This window comes from Peromyscus californicus, unplaced genomic scaffold (assembly GCF_007827085.1).
Source record: "Peromyscus californicus insignis strain IS unplaced genomic scaffold, ASM782708v3 Scaffold_22__1_contigs__length_63687245, whole genome shotgun sequence".
NCBI classification, from domain to species: Eukaryota; Metazoa; Chordata; class Mammalia; order Rodentia; family Cricetidae; genus Peromyscus; species Peromyscus californicus.
This window is the reverse complement of record NW_026294525.1, coordinates 28,336,008-28,341,111: the sequence shown is the minus strand read 5'-3', so window position 1 is coordinate 28,341,111 and position 5,104 is coordinate 28,336,008. Positions and strand designations below refer to the sequence as shown.

Here is a 5,104-nt window from a genome sequence, read left to right as displayed (position 1 = left end):
GCCTGGATTTGTTCCCCAGAACAAAAAGGGGAACTATAAATGCCTCAGAGTCAGAGTACAACACTCACTTAAAATAAATAATCACCGAGTCACTTGAAAAAAATCACACCTCATGATAACCAAACTTATTACCAGCTCCATCATCCACTCATTCCTCGGGCTTGTTTCTTGCTTGGCTACTTTCAAAAATCAAATTCCTCCTCAAAGGACAAATAATTACTCTTTTGAAGTTGTTTTCCAGAATCCGAGGCAGTTCTTGGGTAGACACTTCCATGCTCCATGAGCAGAAAAAAAACTGGGCTCACAGTAGGACTCTGACCACTAAATCCACAGTGTGGTCGGGGTATTAACCTTGCCCCCACATCCCCAGGCTAGCCTGTGGTGCTGATCAGGACCAAAGGGCCACCCTATGGCTCAGGAATGAATGGTTCCTAGCAAAGTGACACAGCCAAGGAGGTCCAGCCTTCTGCCGGCCTTAGACAATCTGGTATAAATCCTAGCCTTGAAACCTAGCTGCACAGATTTGATCAATTAGCTTGCATTTTATCTTTTATTTCCTTAGGTAAAGTCTGTTAGAAATCATAAAGGTAGTAGTTTGTTTGTTTTTTTTAAGTTTATTTCTTTTTTCTTTTTTTTCTTTTTTTTTTTTTTTGGTTTTTCGAGACAGGGTTTCTCTGTGTAGCTTTGCGCCTTTCCTGGGACTCACTTGGTAGTCCAGGCTGGCCTCGAACTCACAGAGATCCGCCTGGCTCTGCCTCCCGAGTGCTGGGATTAAACAAGATGCTTGGCTTGCAGAGAAAGCTAAGATTCATTTTGTACCCCTACTTGAAGGCAGCTTGCCCTACATGCCAACAGCTATGTGTAAAAGTGCTAGAAAACTATCCTAAGCTTTACAATGACAACAACATTAAAATTCGTGAACAAGGTAAGCAAGGATTTTGTTTTGTTTAGTTTTAGGTTTTTGTTGTTGTTGTTAAAACAACAAGAACAAAAAACTTCCTGGGTATGAAGAGCTGAGTGACCCTGCCACTAACTGAGAAGGGGCTATTTTCACAGAATTGGTACTCTGCTCCATACTGCTTCCATCTGATGTCAACCAAAACAGAACGTTGGCCGTTCAGTCTTTGCTCTGATTTTTTAAGTGCAAAAGGCTTGTGCACATATGCCAGCTTTATATGCAATAGAGTACAGTTAGGGAAGGTCAGTGAGGGGACAGAGAAACTGTACTGTGGTAGTGGGGACATGATTAGAACCAAATTGGGTCTTCCTAATGGAGAGTGTGTTTCTGATCAATCACAAAATCCTGGCACAGAAGTTTTCTCAGTAGACACCTGTCTGCTGGTAGAATACATTGGATCTTCACCCTCCTCTTCCAAGTGTACACAGACGTGTCTGCCGTCCACCTGGAATCTGATCTGCCTCGCAGACAAATCCTGTGCTTCACAACAGGCTTTCGTTAGCTCACTCAGTGGTGCCTGCCTCTTAACCTTAAACTGCGCCACAGGACCATCTGCCCTGCCATCTTCAGATTACTGAGACCACTGTTCTCAGTCTCCAGTCTTTCCCTGGGTTTCTCACTGGCCATGGCCATCCTGGAGTCTCTCTGGAGGATGCTTCACAAAAGAGGAACCACGTCCACACCGAAGGACCACACAACACCAGGGGCAGCAGCAGAAGGTGGCTGCATTGTGAATCAGGCAGAGGGTTGAGCTGATTGTACATAAGTTTTGTTTTTTTTTTTCCCCAATACTGAGTTGGACCTAGAGCCTTTTATAATGCTGGGCAAGTGCTGAGCTATATCCCAGCCTTCCTTTTCACTTTTTTGTGACAGTGTCTAAATTCCCAGCCTGACCTTGGCCTCACTCTGTGGCCCAAGCATACCTTGAACTCGCAATCTTCCTACCTCAGCCTTTCAGGCAGCTAGAATTACAGTTCTGAGTCACTAAACCAAGGGAGTTTGGGATTTGTTTTTGAGACAATCTCTTGTAGGCCGAGTTAACCTTAAACTCCTGATCCTCCTGCCTCCGCCTCTCAAATGCACAACCACACCCAATTTAGGCCCAATCCTGATAGTTTTGCATTTACATCATGACTATTTTGACAAATGGGATACCGTGTGTCAAAAGAGGTCTAACAGTGGCATATACAGATTATTAATCAGGTACCCTGGGTTCAATCCCAGCTCTCCCACTTGTTAGAGGAGTCCTATACACTTTGTTGTCTTTATCTATAGAATAGGGATAACTATCTCTCTTGAAAAGCTGTGCTAAATGAAGTAAACTATATACCTAGGAGGAAGAAAGAGTAAATAAGACCCAGCTCCTATCCTCAAGTTGCTCAGAAGAACCTGGTGGGACTGTAGAGAGTCAGGCCAGGAAGCAATTATTGCAACAGATCTAACAGCAGAAAGAAGCTCATGGTTCTGAGTGAAAGAGTAGGCAATAACACATCCACTGAAAGGCTTTAGAAAAAAACATATTGAACAGGAAGAGGAATCCTATGTGGTAGAAACGGCAAACAAAAAGACATGGGGTTGTACCCGTGTGTCCTTTTGTGGACCAAAGTTGTATGCCTCTCTTGAGCATGAATGAAGGACTGAAGTCACAGGGAATGGTGGATGCCATAGGGTGGGGGAGTTTGTCAGTGGCTCGGACTTCAGAGCCAGACTGCCTGGGTCACGAGTCGTGGCTCAGCAGCTTCCAGTGGCATAATCTCGGGTCTAGTACTGACCTCCCCATTCCTCTGAAATGAGTGTGATGGTGCCCATGAGGAAGTTATGGAAAGGACTTAACAAGTGAAAGTTCATTACAGCACTCAGTATTATGGCTAATACAAACTAAGTGTTCACTGAATGTGGCTGTTAAGATTAGTCATCATCTAACCACAATCAGGTTATGGAGGCAGGAAGCACGGTATGGCTTCCGGGGAAGGCTGGCAATAGCAGGCTAAGCACAGCCCTGTAGCTACCAGCTGTTTAAGGCAGAACTAACCTGAAGGGTCCTTGGGGAGGACAGCCAGGCCAAGGCCACAGACAGATGCTGCAGGCTGCAGCCCACCCAGAGGGAACCTTCAGCACACCTGACTCCATCACACACACAACTCCACGGCCGAGTGGGTGGTTCTTGTAGTAGGAAGGTTTCCCCGGTCCTGCCAGGCCTCTGCAGTCCTGTGGTCAGCTTATAAAATAATCACTCAGAAGCTTATATTAATTATAACCGTCGGCCATTAGCTCGGGCTTATTACTGACTAGCTCTTACACTTAAATTAACCCATAATTCTTTTTTTTTTTTTTTTTTTTTTGTCGGAGCTGAGGACCGAACCCAGGGCCTTGCACTTGCTAGGCAAGCGCTCTACCACTGAGCTAAATCCCCAACCCCCCATAATTCTTATTTATGTTTAGCCACGTGGCTTGGTACCTTTTCTCAGTTCTGCCTTGTCAACTTGCTTCCTCTGTGACTGGCTGGCAACTCCTAACTCAGCCTTCCTCTTTCCAGAATTCTCCTTGTCTGCTTACTCTGTCTATACTTCCTGTCTGGCTACTGGCCAATCAGCATTTTATTTATCAACCAATCAGAGCAACACATATTCACAGCATACAGAAAGACATCCACAGCAGGCTCTAAAATTGCTAATGCCCCACTCAGGATTAGCTCTTGACCCAGATGCTGGACTAACATCAGGGGACATGAAGGGAAGATGATCTTTTACACAATTACAATACATGCATGTATTATAATGCATGTATAAACTCTAGTTACTCAGTCAAACTTCCATCACCTTACCAAGATAAAGCTGAGATAAAAGCAAAACTTATTGTCATGTTACTCACAGCAATCCTGTGCTTTTCCTAGCAGTAAAATAGTCCTATCAAGCTTAGGAACTTGGAAGAGACCTAAAGTAATCTTGAATGTTAACTAAACACCACCACGCCTTGCTTAATTACTGACTCTTAACAATTATCTACTTGTGGGCCAGCCAGATGGCTCAGTGGGTAAAAGCACTTGCCGTTGGACCTGACGACTTGAGACTGAGCCTCCAGAGCCCTTACGAAAAATTCCTCAAAACTGTCCTCTGACCTACACATATCCACATAAAACAGGTAAATAAACAATAAGTATAATTTAATTAAAGATATGTATCTATTTGCTGGAGGAAAGTTGAATTAGCTTAATGATATGAGTAATCTTAGGTTTGTCAAGGATATGGCTATTTATAATTTATGACTCCCCTTTATATAAGCTGCTTGTGCAATTACTACTTAATCTAACCTTGTTCTGTCTATGACTTCTAAACAGTTGTCATCTGGATGTGGTGAACAGCTGCTGTCAGCCTGGGCGTGCTCGGTGTTGTACTTCCCTCTAGTGGTAAATACAGAACATTGCAGTCTTAAGGTTTTTTGACTGTTGAAATTTGTTGCTGCAGTTTTTACACACTTTATCTGTAAACTGTCTGAAACGCTTTCAGTAATAACACAAAGTTTAAATAAATAGGTTAAAATTTTATAAGTGTTTACAGTGTTTCCCATGGTTAAAATGTGGGTTGGAAAATCCATCTGCCTGGATTCAAATCCTAACTCACTATTTAAAAAGCTATGAGATCCTGGGAGACTAACTGGGCTAGTAACTGCCTCTGCCCAGTTTCTCATCCACTGAGTGGAGGAGGCTAACAAAAGCCTACATCCAGAGTATTGATGTGGGGATTGAATGAGTTAGTATATGGAAAGCACTAAGACTAGCCATAGTGCCATTCAAAATGGAGACCCTACTGTATGATGGTTTTTATTTCTAAGTTCTTTACAATCAACATTAATAAATAAGCGATGGGCAAGTTAGGCTCTTCTGAAATCAGAGAACCTGGCAAAGGGGGTGGGTGCTAAGTCCACTGACACGGACTCTACCTCCCTACTCCCTGACTGCAGCCTAGGCTAAGGCATGTCGGGAGACACGCAAATTTGTGTCATCACATTAGCATACAGACAAGGAGAGAATGTCTACTGCAAGTTATGGGTTTCATTTGTACCCCCAAGAAGCTCTAACTATACAACTACCTCTCACAAAGAAATCAGACTTTAGAAAATATAACTTGAATTGTTATAAAACTCAAC

At 43.3% G+C, this 5,104-nt stretch overlaps 1 pseudogene; it reads right to left on the bottom strand.

Moving 5' to 3' along the window:
• Nucleotides 1–1,320: 1,320 nt before the first annotated feature.
• Nucleotides 1,321–3,158, bottom strand: LOC128118115 (small ubiquitin-related modifier 4-like; annotated as a pseudogene).
• Between the last annotated feature and the right edge of the window lie 1,946 nt (nucleotides 3,159–5,104).